General features: G+C 38.4%; 1 long non-coding RNA gene across 1 annotated transcript; it reads left to right on the forward strand.

Moving 5' to 3' along the window:
- Positions 1 to 2,813: 2,813 nt before the first annotated feature.
- On the forward strand, positions 2,814 to 15,259 carry LOC142081704 (uncharacterized). Its single transcript, XR_012673448.1, has 4 exons — positions 2,814 to 5,540; positions 8,218 to 8,430; positions 10,029 to 10,118; positions 12,151 to 15,259. It is a non-coding gene; the product is annotated as an uncharacterized LOC142081704 (long non-coding RNA).
- Positions 15,260 to 17,554: the final 2,295 nt, after the last annotated feature.

A 17,554-nucleotide genomic window follows, 5' to 3' on the forward strand; every position in this document is an offset into this window, starting at 1 on the left:
ATTTCTAATACTGTTCATCCTGGAAGACTAATACAAAGAAGCGATATTGAAAGGGTTTTATATATAAAGCCTGGGCTCCATAGGGCTGTCTGCATCTTGTCAGGGTCACAGTGGCTCGTTGCGGCTCATCGGGCTGGGGGTAGCAGGAGCCACAGCACGGGCATGTGGAGGAAGGAGCTCTGCAGGAATAACGTAAGTCACCTGGCTGTGACATTGATGCATAATAGGTAAATAATGAGCTGAATGTCCTGTTTGTCATGACAATTGGAAACACCTATTGCAAATTGAATCCAGCACAACCCTTTACTCCTCTGGCTATCAACTGGAAGTGCTTTATTGATCAAATAAATGTAAAATGCTATGAGACATTAGCATAGGAAGAAGTTATGGCTGCTTGGGATAGCTGGAATGACAGCTTTTCTTTAGCCACTTATTAATTTGGATGCTTATCTGGTCAGCTGATTGCACAGGGAGGAAGGCGTGAAGGTTTCCCACAGCTGGGGAAAGGGAAAGAGGGCAGAGCTATGCTTTTCCCTGACTCGTGGGGGTAAAACTGTTCAAATCTGAATTCTTATACAGCCCAAATGACAGTTCACAAAACTCCTTCTAAGTAACTGGATATAATCAGATTTTTTCTTAGCTCTTTTACAGCTATGTTTTCCCTTCAATTTTTATTGAAGTTCATCAGGCCAGGGGTAAACAAAAGGGTCTAGTAAACATTGTTGAGAACCAGACCTTAACACCTAATCCTGCTGGGGCTACCCAACACCTCTGTGCCAGCATCCTCCTTTCCTCTCCTCCCTCCGTTCCCAGGTTTGTGCTTGTCGTTAGGTTGTCCTAACGACCTGTGCAAGTGCAGGAGGTTTTGATCCTGGGCAGGAGTGAGGAAGAGGGGACACAGCACTCATTTCCCAAATCAGAGGGAGAGGCTGGTTACAACAAGGAGCAGGATCAGGTGTTTCAACGTGTGTCTTTCTTTGGCACAGGACTCTGACGTGAAACCTGGGCAGGAGACACTGAAGACTCATTTCTTGTCAAGAGGTGCAGACGGGCAGGAATCTAACTTTAAAACAAGATTCTCCACGTTGTCAAATATCTCTTTCAAAAATAGTTTATGCATCCCCCTTTGCTACACTGAGGGAGTGGACTGCAAAGCGACTACCGGAGCAGAGCCAGGCGCAGTCCCTAGCACCAGGGACTCCTGTCTCTGTAATTTCCCTTGAACGCGCAGAGGACATGGGCATAGTGTTTAAAAAGGTGTTGGAGTTTGGCTCTGTTTGTCTTTAAGAGCCTTCTAATTTATTTGTTTGTTTATTTATCTCACAACATCGTGCTTCTCAAACAAGAGCTATGGAAACCCTTTTCCCATTTATTAGCCTTGTCTAACCATTTTGAAAACTGCTCCACAGATTGTATCTGTTGCAGTGAATTACTTTCCTCAATTATTAATTTCTGCCATCAATCACCCTTTATCTTTTCCACAGCTGAAGAAATATCTTGTCACTTCTTGTATGGAATAGTACACCAATTAAATTTGATTTATACTGTTATATATTATGTGCAGTTAAATTTAATACACAGGGTATAATTTTCACTTCTCAAAGCCTTAGGAAGAAAATCAGATACATTTTCATTGGTAAATGATAGGTTAAGCAGAACCTCCACAACATTAGGCGTAAAGAAAGCAAACACCATGATTCCTCTCATTGCTTTGTGACAGCCAAGATACTGAAGCTCAGAGATACTGTTAGTAATTCTCATGATAATTTAAAATTATTGCGCATTATACTCTCTCTTTATCACTCACCACAATGACTGTGGTGGAATAAAGCACAACTTTATTTTGACTGGAAAACACAAGCATTTTTTTAGAACTTGTCTTAGGTTTTTTACTGCATTCCTTTCTTCCTTTCTCTCTTTCTCCAATCCTACAACTGAATCTCTGTGTTTATATTTCTATTTTTCCTTCTTCCTGAGATTTCCTACTGAGGGAACATATAACCTTTTCAAAATCCATGTCTGGACACAGAGCAGAATTGCCCTTAGTAGCAGTCTCATGTTCAGTTTACCATTATGAATTCTGTCAGCTTCTCCAGCTACTCAGCCCTTGGATCTGAGGATAGAAAGCAAAATATGAATACAGAAGAAAGGTAACAAAAATAGCTCAATAACACAAACTGCTATACAATAACATAGGAAAACCTTGTGAAAATGAAGGGCTAAAATAGAATATTTTGGAACAAGAGGCAACTGCAATGAGAATTGTACAGCTGAGATGAGAATCTTGGCATATCTATAATTCTCTTTTTGTCAAGTTATTGCTGATTGGTACAAAAGAGAAGCAGAACATGGGCACTATCATCCTATAGATTTCCATATGTACTGGACACTGCCTAAAAGCATTTTTGCTTTGAGGTGGGGATGCAGCTGATCATTCTGGCCCAAGGCAAAAAATCCCTTGAGGTTTTGAAGCCTTGGAAAGTTGCAAACTGTGTAAATAATGTGTAAGACAGTTATAAGATTAAACAACATGTACTCTTAGGTTAATGTTCGTCACTGTCTGAGCAGTGCAATGAATTGTCATTCTCTTATCAAGGATGTAGCTCTTCTGTTCCTCCCAAGCCTTCCTGGAATTCATCATCCTTAGTCCCTGAGATAAGCAGTGTCAAGATGACCTGAACATATAGATAGTGCTTGAAAGGCTGTTTAAATAAGACTTGAATGGTTGCCAAGGTCATCCCTGATAAAGAACATCTTGTGTCAGCAAACATGTGCCCTAAAACTGAACTTTGCTTCAAAAAGAGGAGGGGGCATCTCCTCAAACAACCACCGATGACCACCAAGGACCCCCAAGCAAGCGCGGAAGGACTGGGAAGAATGCCAAGGAAGATAAGAAGTAACACTTACACAACCTGATGAATATGTATTAGTTAGGCATGGCTTTGGGCGTGGTTTTGTTATTTTTGTACTATAAAGGAGAGCCTGGAGTTTGTGTCAGTGTGCTTGATTTGTGGAAAATATCCACCTTGCACCCTGCGCAGAATAAAGCAATGTCTCCTCTCTAAACATGCTCGTTTTGTGTGTTTTGAGGGCTTTAAATCAACAGCAGTTTTTGGTGACCCAGATGGGACTTTGGTGATTTGGATTGGATCTTGCCCAGCTGCCAGTCACTGTCGGGAGGGGATCGCGGGTCGGACTCCACTTCAGCACGCACTGGAGGAATTTTCCGGGGACTCCCCTTGCGATCTCCTGGTTGGTGGTGAGTAGCTGGTCAATATCCGCGGGTGCTATTCTTTTTAGATTCCCCCAAGTAACTCGTACTCGTAGTGGTACGCATCGGTGGGATATATTTGGTGATTTTTAGTAACTTTGGTGAATCTTGGCAATTTTCCCCTGTGTTAGTATGGTGACAACCAGAGCATGGGATTTTGGTTTAGAATATTCTTGGTTGTTTTGGTAATTATTGTGAAGGATATTATAATTTTGTAAAGGGTTTACAAATGGGGAATATAACTTCCATGGAAGGGGAATAACTAAAACTTCACCTTTGGGATGTATTTTGGGTCATTGGAGAAAATATGGGAGAGATCCACTTACGCGAAGGAAATTGATAATGTATTGTAACCAATGGTGGCCAATGTATACTTTAGAAGACCAAGAAAAATAGCCTGCCAATGGAACTTTGAATTATAATACTATTTTGCAGTTAATGTTATTTTGCAGAAGAGAAGGAAAATGGTATGAGGTACCATATGTGGATTTGTTTTTCACTTTGAGAAATGATTATAAAAGTCGAAAAGATTGCAGGTTGGTAGCAAAAGATACGAATGTATTGGCGTTAGAAAAACAGGCGGAATGACCACCAAGACGGTGTTGTTCAGCATGTAGCATTGGAAAAAGGTGTAAAAAGCTTAGGGAGCCTCCTGAAGAGGAGGAGGATGTGGAATTATTAATATCCCTGAAGGGGGGAGATGGAGAAAGTTCGATGGGAAACAGTGAGGAAGAGGAAGATCATTTTAGTCCAGTAGCTAGGTGGACTAGGCAAGGAGGAGCAGCAGTACAAGTGCCTCTGAGACAGGCTGTGGGGCTGGAAGGGGCCCCAGTATTTGTCAAAGTTCCCTTTCCCACGTCTGACCTAAGGTCCTGGAAGGAAATGGCAGGGACTTATAGGGAAGATCTGGAAAAAGTAACTAAAGTGCTAGAAACTATAATAGAAAGTCATGATCCTGATTGGCGAGACCTACAGGTGATATTGCATGCTTTGTTGAAAGCAAAAGAGGAAGCAGAAAAGGTCCACGCTCAGGACGCACAAGTGGGTAGACTAGAGGATCATTTTCCTTCTACAAATCCTGACTGGGACCCCAATAGTCAGGTACAGAGGCTCTTGCTTACTGAATATCAGAGACTTGTTTTATTTGGAGTCAAGAATGCTATACCTAAACCAAAGAATGTTCCTAAGCTGTATCAGGTAGTTCAAGGGAAAGATGAGACTCCTTCGGCATTTTATGGAAGATTGTGTGAAGTTGCTAGAAAATGGACAGACCTAGATCCCGAAAGAGAAACTGATAATTTGACCTTTGTTACTTTATTTGTAGGACAATCAAATCCAGATATTAAAAGAAAATTGCAGAAAATTGAGGGTGAAGATACGAGGTCTATTGATAAGTTGCTGGAAGCAGCATGGAAAGTATATAATAACCAAGAAGAGGTGGAAAAGAAAAGACAGGAGAAGGAACAAGTTAAAAAGGAAAATCGAAAAGCTCGGTTATTGGCAGTGGCCATAGCAGAGGGAAATAGAAATAGTGGAAATAGGAATGGTTGGTTTAGACAAAATCGGGCACCAAGTAGAAGTATTAGGAATTGGTTTAGACCTCCCCCGGAAACCAGGTTTAAAACATCATTAGATAGCGATCAATGTGCTTATTGTAAGCAGAAAGGACATTGGAAAAGAGAGTGCCCGCTGAATAAAAAAAAACGTTTCCACAGAAGAAGGAGGATCTGCAAGTAGCGGATTTGTTAACTCTAGATCAGGATTCAGATTGATGGGAACTGGGGGAAGACTCAAAAAGTTCCCCAATGGAACCACTTGTTACAGTAGAGTTGGGGAAAGAGAAATTAAAATTTTTGATAGATACGGGAGCAACTTATTCAGTATTAAATACATGTAAAGGCAAATTGAGTAAACAAACCATGCCTGTTGTTGGAGCGACAGGGAAAAGGGAAATATGGCCCTTCTTTCAACCACTCAAATGTGGAATTGGGAATCAGGTATTTACCCATAAATTTTTATATATATTGCTAATTGTCCAATGCCCTTGCTTAGGAGAGATGTTTTGAGTAAATTAAATGCACAAATAGCTTTTGAAAAAGGAGAAATACATGTGAATATACCAGAAGAAAAAGCCTTGGAGGCGCAAGTATTTGTGTTGCAGGAAACTATGGAAAAGACTGAAGAGATTCCAGAAATTGTGCTGGATACTGTGAATCCACTGATATGGGCTTCAGGAGTTCCCGGAAGATCGTGGGCTGCAGAACCAGTGGTAATTTCATTAAAATCCAGAGCTAAACCGGTAAAACAGAAACAATATCCAAATACATTAGAAGCTAGGAAAGGTTTGGAGCCTCTAATAGAGAAATTCTTGACTTATGGATTATTACGTGTATACCAATCAGAATTTAATACTCCAATTTTGCCAGTGAAGAAACCTCATACAGACGAGTACAGATTGGTTCAAGATTTGACAGCAATAAATCAGATTGTTCAGGATGTTTATCCTGTAGTGGGCTAATCCCTATACCCTTTTGACAACCATCAAGGAATCTGATCAGTGGTTTACAGTACTAGATTTAAAAGATACTTTCTTTTGTATACCATTAGACTTTGGAAGCCAGAAGTTATTTGCTTTTGAATAAGAGAACCCAAAGACTGGTCAGAAAACACAGTTATGCTGGACTGTTCTCCCACAAGGATTTAAGAATAGCCCAACCGTTTTTGGAAATCAGCTGGCAAAAGAGCTGGAAAGGTGGCAACAAGATCAGCAGCAGTTTCTTCCTTTCAATTAGATTACTTTTCCCAAAGCAAGAAAGCAGTTTGATATCCTCCTCAGACACTACATATTAAAGAGAAAACATAATTTCTTGGGACTGTGCATTAAAAAAAAGTGATGATCTCTGGGAAGAGTTTCATTCCATTGGTGTCTCTTATGCATAAGCACAACTCCACTGGCACCGTGGCAGGACACACCAGAGACTTCTGGTCCCTTTGACACTTTCTGAGCCCTTTCAGAATGTGGTTCTTGCTGAATCTTCCCCAAGGAGCTAGGCCACAACATCACCGCAGTACCTAGGCATGCATCCTCATGTTTACAGCAATTTAAGATCCTTGGAATAAACGTGTTATCCAAAGGTGGCTTTCAATTATTGTAGGTTGGAGTTTTGTATTCTGTCATTATAGTATTTACATAAGATTAGAAAAATCTTTGCATAATGATGCCTACAGATGAAATTATCTGTAGAGTGGGAAGATTAAGTGGTGAAGAGCCAATCCATTAAAGTCAAAGAAGGAAACTCGCAGGTGATAATGGAATTAAGGAGTGGGAAAAGGAAACATTTTTATACAGCAAAATGGGTTGCAGTAAAATCCTCCATCTCCTTTCAAAATCCTGAATAAGGAAAAAATCGTGAAGGCTATGAAATAGCTGGCAGAAAATTCAGTCAGTTAATATGCTGCTAGAGGAATAAAGAAAACAGCATTATTACATGAGTGCTCACTGATACCCTTTGTAGAGATCTGCAAAATGAAGTCATGATGCTCAGATAAAGACTTTCACGGAGGTAACCCATACAGAAACAGAAACGATGTGTGGGGTGGAAGAAGGTACGACAGAGTTAAAAGCTACTGTGAAAAGGATATAACACCATGACCCATTTAAAACCAAATCGCCTAATGAAAGGATGTGACAAAAATGAGTAAACAAGCAGCAAGAGGGGATTTCAAACAAAACAGTACCACATCTAGGTTAAACAACATATGGTGTGTATTGGGCAGCTGCTTACTGAAGTGGGATAAAATAGGGTGATCGATCATATAGATCTGAAAAGAATTGCAACAGTGGAAAACTGCAAGGGAAATTAAATTGTGCATTGAAAGGCTTAAATGTGCCTGTTATAAAGTAATTATCTCAAAATACATTTTAGACAGAGTTAATATTTTTGTTACTTTCATCTAACAGATGGTATGGGATAAAAATAATGTAGTCACCTTACTAACACACAATCCAGTCAGATGCGATTGGCAGTATCTACTTTTTAAAACTATAATCTTCCAAAAGAGAAGTGTAAGCTTTTATACAGTGTCTCATGAGCCTCAGTAACCCCTAGGGAAATCCAAAGCAGGGTTTATACTCATACATAGCCCCCCAAAACCAGTAATATCGTGTTTCCATGGTACAGGAGAGCAAAGAATCAGTCAGTCTGTGGGAGGGGGTGTGAACCATAAATTAAGAGGAACATCTGGGAGCATCTGTGAGCTCTTGGAGGAACACCAAAATTAACTGTGTAAGTGACTAATGCTGATCCCACAAGCAGGCTGTACAAACAGTACGTTATGAGCCTTCAGCTCTTGGAAAGTGAGTTTGGTGAGGTACCAGACCTCAGTATGGTACCCCATACCACAGCCTGTCCTATTGATTCCTATTACCAGCTTTGGTTTAATATGAAATATTACATGGCTTTTTAAAATTCAGGATTTAACTCAATTGCTTCATATCAGAGCACTGGGTACTATCTATCAACAGATTTTTCTTGCTAGGAGTGAACCTGTTACTCATAGTTGTTTGGCAATGGTTTACACAAAAAAAAATGCCTACAGAGTTCCACAAACTTCTATTATCTTTTATTTTTTGCATACTTGTGCTTCAGCTCACTGACTAACTCAGTTCTTGAAAAATTGGTATATTAGAGGAAAAAATATCCTCAATCTTCTGTGGAGTAAAACGCATGTATGTGGAACAGCCAGTCTTTGGAAGGCAACAAGCTCATGCATCTCGAGTTCCAGATTTTACTGAACTACAAGCATTTTTCAAGTGGCTGGAAAACTTCATTTTTACTATCTTGAGTGCTACTGTTTACAGTCAATGTATATATATTTGAATATGTATTTTGTAGTCCTCTCTAATTCAATAAGTTTGTTACGAATTTTTCTGCTTTTCATTCCAGCTACAGTGTAAAGACAACTGTTGAAGATCAGCGGCATTTTCAGTTTGAAGATATAACTGGAAAACCTGCATGTTCTTTTTTGCCTCGGAGCAAGACAAAAATTGCTACTTTCCGGTGTTTTGAATATAAACGCATTGGTGAAATCTTCACTCTGATATAATGGAGATTTTATAACTGTGCAGCTCCAGTGACTTTGTAAGGCAGTTGAAACAGGTATCTTGAGTATACAAACATATCTTCTTGGGCTATTAAACTCATTTAAATAGAATTTATTCATCAAATTTGATTAGTTTAGATTGGAAAATAATAATTTAATTGATTTGGTGAAGATTAAGGCAGAGATGACTCTGGTAACCACATCAAAGGAATCATAAGGAGATACTGAGCTGAGTAACAATAAGGTGCGGATTAAGTCAAGACGATGAGGCAGTCACAGCAGTACAACGACAAGTAGTACAAGAGCAAGTACAAGTAGTACAAGGACAGGGAGTTAAACTGTTAAATTTCAGTAAGGGAAGGGTGTTTGTAGAAGGCAAACAGGGACCACTGAAATCCATTTTGAAAATACCAGCATGAGAAGAAAGTCCTGATAACTCTTCATCTGGCATTCCTCACAGCTCTATCTGGATTACTTTAGCCCTTGTGGGTTAAAAACTCAGGACTTGGATTCTGTTTTGCCCTTAAATGTAGTACTTAAAAACACCTACTGAGATTCATAGATTATATTCATATTTTTTACAGATTTGTGTTACAAAAATGGGCATGATACCTTCACTTATGAAAGAATATTAGACTATTATCTTCTTTCATCATTAAACCCATGAAATACTTTTTTTTTCCTGTGTTGTTGCTTAAGTTTAAGAAATTAGATTTTTTAGAACATTAAAACTTGGAGTCCAGTTGCAGATCTAAAAGCGAAAGAAAATCTAGTCTAAGTAATTGCAAATTACCCCAAACGTATAAACATATCTATTTATTTTGAACAATCAAGTGTAATTTTTGGTCAATTCATACATTTGTTTTTGTTTTTTTTTTTTTTAAATGTGTTATTTTGATTGAAAAGTATTTCAGAATCATAGAATCTGAGTGGTCCAATTTGTGAGGATCAAGAAAAAGCGTTTGACACCTACGAATTTCACTGCTTCCAGAGCAGAGCAACATCAGCCTTGTGACCAAAACTGCCTGTAAGGGGAACTACAATAATGTCACTCATTACAGAGAAACCCTTATAGAGAAAAGCTACATAACTTAACAGGCATCTATATTTGATGACAAAAAAAGATGTACCACATTTGATAGAACTTTTCCAAGGGGTTGTTTGTTACAAAGTCATTCCCAAATTCTAATTCACAAAAGTAATCAGTATTGATGCCCATCATAGCACCCAGTAATTAAGATTTTGTAGAACTGAGCACTATACTTTCTGGAAGCATGATATTTTTACCACTAATCTATTCTGTTACAAAAACCACAGATCATTTGGAATATAATTTGATACTTCAAGTTCTTTTGAATAAGTTCTGTTTTATAAAATCAACAAGGAAATGTTCAAATTATAACAAAGTCCTTATCTTTTTTCTTTTCAAGTTTCTTTTCTGTCCTGAGGCAGCTACTTGTGAAGTCATAGATTAGGGTCAAGTTCAATGTTTTTGGTATTTCCCGGGCTGCAGTTCAGATCTTCAGAGCTTTTTCTCTCTAAACATTCTTGCATTTTCATCCAAGTTTCCCCTCCGTCATGGATCAGTGAAATGTTAGAATTCCTCATGAGACAGAGTTACTTATTTCCAACTGTATTCCTAATTTTTTTGCAGGTATCTTGATTCCCAGCTGTGCTGCTCCCAGTAAAATCACTGAGGTGTGTAGTGTCACTAGCATGTTTGAAATCCTGGGATCTCCTTCAGGTATGGAGTTATATGCCAATTTTCAGGGTTCATTTTTTTTGAGGAGCTCAGTTCTTGTTGTCTATATGAAACATTAGGAGTTAAGGAAAGTTTTCATGTTAGCAAAGCTGCAAACAGCAATGGAGCTGGAATTTCAGGAAAAGGTGACCTGAAAATGCAAAACACCCTTACAAAAGCAGCTTGTTCTCCGAAGTTAAAGATCCCTTGACATCGCCTGATTCAGAGAGAGAAATATCAGGTGCCACCTCTGAGGGGGTTTGTTTGAGCAGGGTTTGGAAGCAAACTGGGGCAGGGTTCATGTGTACCAGCCACTCCTTCTATATCCTAAAGCTCCCAGCATTATTTTTTAGTGGTGACAACAAAGCACTGTCAATTAAATGAAGCCTCAGCTGAAAAGTTGTCATAAATCTTTGCTATTATGGGTGCTGGAGACATGCTGAGGTGACTAGCTCAAGAAGGTCTCTCTTGGGGTGATATTTTTTTTTAAATGGAAATGCCTCACAGTCATTTCCATTTAATAATCAAATGGAGGCAACACTTCATTTATTCTCCTTCTGTTTGAATCTTTGTACTGGCTTTTGTATAATTAATTAAGAAAATATAATAAAGTATATTGAGTCAGTATTCCTTTTCAAGGTAGACTTGTATTTTTATTTCCTTATAGGACAAAGAGAGGCTTTCCTTTCCGCTCCATATTCGTGTGTTGCCTCTTTAAAGCTCGGGAGTGGATGCACACATGCATGAAAGTAAATTCACAAGCACCAACAAATCAGAAACACTCAGAGCTGAGGCGTCTCAAATTTAAATAATCCTTATTCAGCTGCTGGAATTTTTGCTCCCTTAACCATATTTCTGCTGCTTAAAACTACTAGCAAATTCTCTTAAGAGCTACTGTAATTGCTATCTTCTGAATCCTGTGGGTTTTAGAGACAATGTGACATCTATTATTATTACAATATAACATCAATTATTATTATTACCATTCTTCTGTGCTAAAAGGAACAGTAAGTTTGGTTTGGCTTTGAGTGGCCAGATTAAGAACTCATAACAGCAAAATCTCAGGAATTAGCAGGAAGGCAAGAGCTCTGACATATTTTCCAAGCAGCTTGTCAGGCTTTTCCAGCATGAATCACTGATTCCATCAAGCTGGAGCTGAGAGAGTGGTGCAAAATTCCCAGTGCGGGAGCTGCTTTGCCTGTACAGGGTGGAGAGTGTCTGCTGCAAAGTCGCTACAGCAGGAACAAGAGCATTTCCATACTTTGCTTGGCACAGAAATTGCAAGCATGTCTACCATTTGGTTCGCCAGACCAGTGGCAAGGCGAAGTTTTTTGCAAAAATCACTTTTCATGTCTGCAAACTCTCGTTTTCTCCCCTTCATAATCTTTTGTTGTTCATAAATTTCTGCTTTCATTTCTCTCTCTCTGTCTTCCACGTTTCAGGTAGGCTGTCAGTTAGAAAGAAAAAATATTGATATGCTCTTGCCCTACAGTAATTCACCCAGAGCTGTCTATGGAAGACATTAAGTCAGATTGTGCTATCTTGGCCAGTTTTGCTCACAGCCTGTGTTGTCATTTAATGCTTCAATGCAGAATCTTGCTGATCCTTTTCTTTACCCCCTAGCCACACTTGCTCGAAAATGACTCAGAAACGTGTGGCGGGACAGGTAAGTAGGCTTTTACAAGTGGCACCCCTGTTTCACTATCAGCAAGGCTGACAGGGATCAGGTTGTCACCTCCTGATCTCTCTTGTTTGGACCAAGAAAGGTCACTTACAGTTCGACAACCTGTCATCTTTGATCAGCTGTAAACTGGCATTTAATTTAAGGACGGCACTGAAAGAAAAACCTAGGTAGAAATACACAGAGCATAAATCCCTAAATACCTCTGTGTTTGCAAGATGAACACAGTCTCTGTTGATAGCCTGGCCGAGTCCTCTTGTCTGTATCTTTTCATAATAGCGTATCTCTCCTTTGAATAGGTGCTGTTTGTTCACACAGAATTTTCTTTTTTTTTTTCTTTTTTTTGGTTTTCAGCTATGGGGAGACACAATGGTAAAATGGACTCCATGCTGACATAGTATCATTGTGGTTGTGTATGATGACCAGTCCTGTGGATGCTTATGAGGACCACAGGGTGAACAGAAGTTGTCCTGAAGCCTTGTTTTTCCAGTGTTTAGGAGGTGTTAGTAAACCTGACAGGAAGAGTTGACTGCTGTGTTTGTTGTTACGTTAGCTGTTGGATACAGAGAAATCCTGGAAAAACTGGTGTGGAAACATCTGTAAAGATCTGAAAGAAGACCACCAAAGATATCAGCTGGGGCAGTTCCATCAGTGATTTTTCCATTAATCCAGTGCCCAGACCTCAGAATCATATTAGCAAAAACAGGGAAAAAAGTGACAATATGTCTTCCCCCAGGATGGGGAAGCTTGCAGTGGTTCTCCTCTCTGCCGTCAAATAGAAAATAACCAAGCAAACCTAATTTCTACAAATGCCAACATGATGCTTTTCCTAGGCATCTATTAATATCCAAGCAGAAATTGATGGAAAAGGAAATACATTTTAAAAAATTATAGAAGTAATTTTCATCATAAAAGAATTATCTAAGGATGACTGTTACAAGTCTTGGGAAAAAATGGCTCTTCTCCAGATTATTTTGAGTTAATTTTGTTTAGAATGGCTTTTTAAAACAACATTTATGCGTGCAAAAAAAATAGGAAATATATCAACATGCTCATACCAAGTCAATATCTTTCTGAGCACAGAATTCAACAATCTAGGATGGTTATGTGTGGTCAGTTCATCAGAGGTCATGAGTAATATCTGAAATACATACTTTGGCATTCTTCAGGGAAAAGTATTTCTATAAGTAGTGTAATTCTAAGTATATGTCACAGACAAATTGTTCAGTAATGTTCTGAAAGCATTCTCTGTTCTTCCTCAATTTTCTGTTGTATCTGACCTATACACATCTCTTCAATTATTTAAAAACTAATATAAGACAGAAATTCCTTAGAGTGGTGTCATCTCTGTAATGAGGCTCAAGAGCCCACTAGGATTAGTTTTATGATTGCAGGAAATATTCCGAGAACTTTTTTGAATTTCAAAGTGACAATTAACTCAAAAAATATGGTAGATATCCAACCTCTAACTAATTAGCATGGGAATTGCTAGCCAGATAATTTCAATAGTTTTTCCAGATCAGAAAGGACCACTCTGCCTGCATAGCCTGAACTATGTAATACAGGCCATAAACTTTCATTTGGTGACTCGTGTACCATATAAAATATTTTGCCCAAACTTTCTGTTCTTTACAGAAACATCTAATCCTATTGAACATTCAAGTTTTTGAAACGTGTAAAGATTGGGTGGAAGGGCAGAAGGAAGAGAAGTGCTGGAGCTTAAAAGTTACATCTGCATGTCTGCGTATACATATACACACAGCTATATGTATATCTCAAACAAGTATAAATATGTGTATATGTATATATATACATTTGTATCAGTGTGATGGGAAAACGCCATCATATTTTATGTTCACATCAACGGAAGGCATGAATTACCCTCCCCTGCTACAGCCTCCAGTTTTTCTCCTCCATATTTCTACTATTTTTTCTGCTGTTTTTCTGCATTTTTCATTGTACCCTGGTATTTGCAGAAGTTCCTTACTACAGATGGTTTGAAAGAAAAGAACAGTTCCAAGATAAATATTATTTCATTGGAATTTGGTGATTTACCCAAGCTGGCATGTTTGATGCAGATCAGTTCATTTCAGCCAAATTCAGACGGTGGTGATGTTTGAGTCAGCTTCTCCTCCTGGCACCCTGACAGTCACCTCCCCGGCTGGCAGAGGTCACCAGAATTCCTGCTGAGACCCAAGGCAGACAGAATGACTCCCCCCGTCTTTCATAGGAAGAAAATCACCATGATCGCTTTGGATCTGTGACCTCACATCTTTTCATGGAAAATTTCAAACTTGAGCTTTTCAGTTATGAGCTGGCAGTTAACCAACACCTGCAGAATCGTGAATCTGGGGTGAGTGATACCTTTTTCCATGTAGTCCTGCTCCTCATGAGGATACCAGCTAAGATGGTATATCTGGATATAATCTGGATCCCTACAAAGCTTCTCTAGCACATTTCTCCCAATGTGCAAATGAATAATTTGGTTGTAGTATTTTATCTGAAACTTTTATTCCCTTTTTTTTTAGTAGATGTCATTAAGATTTGTTAAGTGATAATTGCTTTAACTTAATATTCCAATTTATGTTCAGAAAAACAAAGAACAAGGCCCTTAAAACCTGGATGAAACAAAGAATTATTTAAGAAAACTATTGTCAGAACAAAAACCAAAAAACCAAAACCCAACAATAACACCAAAAAAAAATCAAGACAAAAACAAACCAGAAAAATGCTGGAGGCCAAGAGAAAATTGATTTCAAGTAACAAATTTGTAGAAGTTTCTCACAACTTTATATGTATTTGAAAAAAATACTTAGAACTACATCTTACTGTACTTGCATGACACTGCTTCAGCTGAAGTACTCTGCAAAGCGTGTTATATCTATTTTAAAAAGTAGACAGTAGAAAATAAACAATCATTACAATATGCTATGGGAAACATTATCCCTTCAAAGCTACTAAATAAAAGAATTTCCATTTCTCAGACTTAGTGGACATATCACACATTTCATCTAAGATGAAAGAACACATATCTTTGAAGAATAAAATAAACATTGCTAAATGAAAGCTTCCAATAGTAAAATCCCCTGTGTTCCAGTAAGCTAGGATCTGAGTTTCATAACTTGTTTCACAACAATCTGCTCAGAAATTACTAAAAAGATACTCCCTATTTTTTAGACCAACACATTCTCCCTGACATAAAATGTAAAGCAGCAGTGACAGTTTCTTATGCAACAGAAGGAAATATGATGAAAACAGAAGGTGCTGTAGATAAGCTGACAAGATCCCAACATATCGCTTGTAATACTGAGTCCCACCCAGCTGGAAGAACTCCTCTTAACATCATAGGTGAAACTTTGGACGGATCTGATCTGTTTTCCTTAATTTCAATAAAAGTTCGGTAGGACCAGTGGCGTTAACTAAGTTTAAAAGATTAGAATAAAAAAGTTTTTGTCTTCCTAAATACAGAACGGCTTCTGATTGTCACATGGGTTTTAACAGTTCCTTTTGGTTGAAAATTCATTTTCGCAGTAAGTCTTCTCATGCCTGTCAGAGTTTTATGTCTTCAGAGGAAAAATCAACAAACTTTCCTCTTGCAGTTCTTAATAAGACAGCCTTGATGACTGGAGAGTCAAGAAAATATTCAACAGTTGCGAACAACTAATAACCAGGAAGGAGCTGCGTTCCTGGAATAACTTGACCTCCTCCGCAAATGACATCTTGTTTTAATGAAGTAGCGCCAACTGTTCATTCTCTTTACTTTTTAAAGAATAAAATTCTTTCCCAGGATTTTATCTGAATGTAAAATGAGCATTATTCCCTTCTCTATTTAAACATGTGGCTGCTTTAAAAATGTAGGTTTGAGCAGCAGAGAGGGTCAGTCTTGACTATGATGAGCAAGTTAACTATGTGAAAAGTTTGGTTTTAAACACATGGACAAATGTACCTCCGCCCTGTTTTGGAAGAGCTAAGTGAGGAAAACAAATCATGCTCTTCCATACATGATATCTCTTTTTGAAATGTCATTACAACAGGTCCCCAGCTGGAAAAGAAAGAGCAAAACACAAGGTGCAGCAATGCCTAGGAATACTAAGAAGTTCACTTCTTAAATGTAAAAAAATGCAATGTGAAAGAACCTGGAGGTATTAACTTCTAGACTGGAGTTTTGCAGTGCCCTGAATATACATGTAAAGGAGATTAAAGTATATAACTGTATATAAAAGTTATAAAGCATATAAAGTATATAAAAGTATATAAAGCAAAAGCCGCGCTCCCAAGAAAGCAAAACAAGGAATTCATTCACTCCTTCCCATCGGCAGGCGGGTGTTCAGCCACCTCCAGGAAAGCAGGGCTCCATCACGCATAACGGTTACTTGGGAAGACAAACGCCATCACTCCAAACGTCCCCCCTTCCTTCTTCTTCCCCCAGCTTTATATGCTGAGCATGACGTCATATGGTATGGAATATCCCTTTGGTCAGCTGGGGTCAGCTGTCCCAGCTGTGTCTCCTCCCAACTCCTTGTGCACCCCCAGCCTACTCGCGGGTGGGGTGGGGTGAGGAGCAGAAAAGGCCTTGGCTCTGTGTAAGCACTGCCCAGCAGGAACTAAAACATCACTGAATTATCACTGTTTCCAGCACAAATCCAAAACATAGCCCCATACTAGCTACTACGAAGAAAATTAACTCTATCCCAGCCAAAACCAGTACAGTGATGTTTTTAGATTTCTCAAGCATGGGACATTGTTAACAAGTGTTCTCAATAGCAAACTGCTTTTCTCTAACCAGAAAACTTGTACTTCATTAGATTGTACAAATAAGTGGCTAACACTGTCCATTTGCTCTTCTCACTGACAGCCAAGAATCACAATGATCAGATTCACAGAAGTGCAATGTTGTTGTACTTCAAACTTAATACACTCTTCAAGTAAATATTCTTTTCACTACTCAGTTTTATTTTGCGGTATGTTTATTCTTTATTTCGCCTTTGGTCTTCAGGTGCCAATAGTTTTGTATAAGAAAAAAATAAACTAATCATTCTTGTTTGGTTTTCTTTCAGTAATTGTTGGGGCATTTTATTTTAGACACTCCTGCTAACCCTTGATATTATTTATGCACAAAGACTGCTAGAGCGTTAGTACTTATTTTTTTCTAAATCCTGCACCTAAACCTTGATCTCTGTTATTTTTTAATTTCTCCATTACATTTCAGTTGAAAAATGTGTGTCTGAGAGTCACTTATCACAGCAGAATTCGTATCTGACTATTTGCTGTCCCTACCCCTTGTGCAACTTCTTCTGGAAGGAATGCTTGGCTCAAGGGAGTTGCTAGTTTTATCCTTCATGTTGATGGGCTCAAAACTTACCTCTACATTTTGTTTCTCTTTGAATTTTTTGTCTGCAGTTCTACCCATATCCAGAATAACCTGGCGTAACAGTTGGTTATGTTTGATTGAGGGAACAATGTGCTTCTGAGAAGGAACTCAATGAATTTATTTTAAAATCCTAACCTGACTTTTTAAATCTTTTTTTCTTTAGATCTTTTTCCTTTGTGCACTCTGCCATCCTAAACCCAGCTGCAGAAGTAGATTCCTACTACTTGTTATTTGCATTAATTTTCTTTAGGGACTGTAATTTATTAATAATGGATGTGTGTATTTGTTATAACAAATAACTTTACCAATAACATCACAAGTTATATATACACGGTTTATATACACAGTGAAAACCCAACACAGGCAGATCAAAAACAAGTCTCAGAA

Source organism: Calonectris borealis, chromosome 4 (genome assembly GCF_964195595.1).
Source record: "Calonectris borealis chromosome 4, bCalBor7.hap1.2, whole genome shotgun sequence".
NCBI lineage: Eukaryota > Metazoa > Chordata > Aves > Procellariiformes > Procellariidae > Calonectris > Calonectris borealis.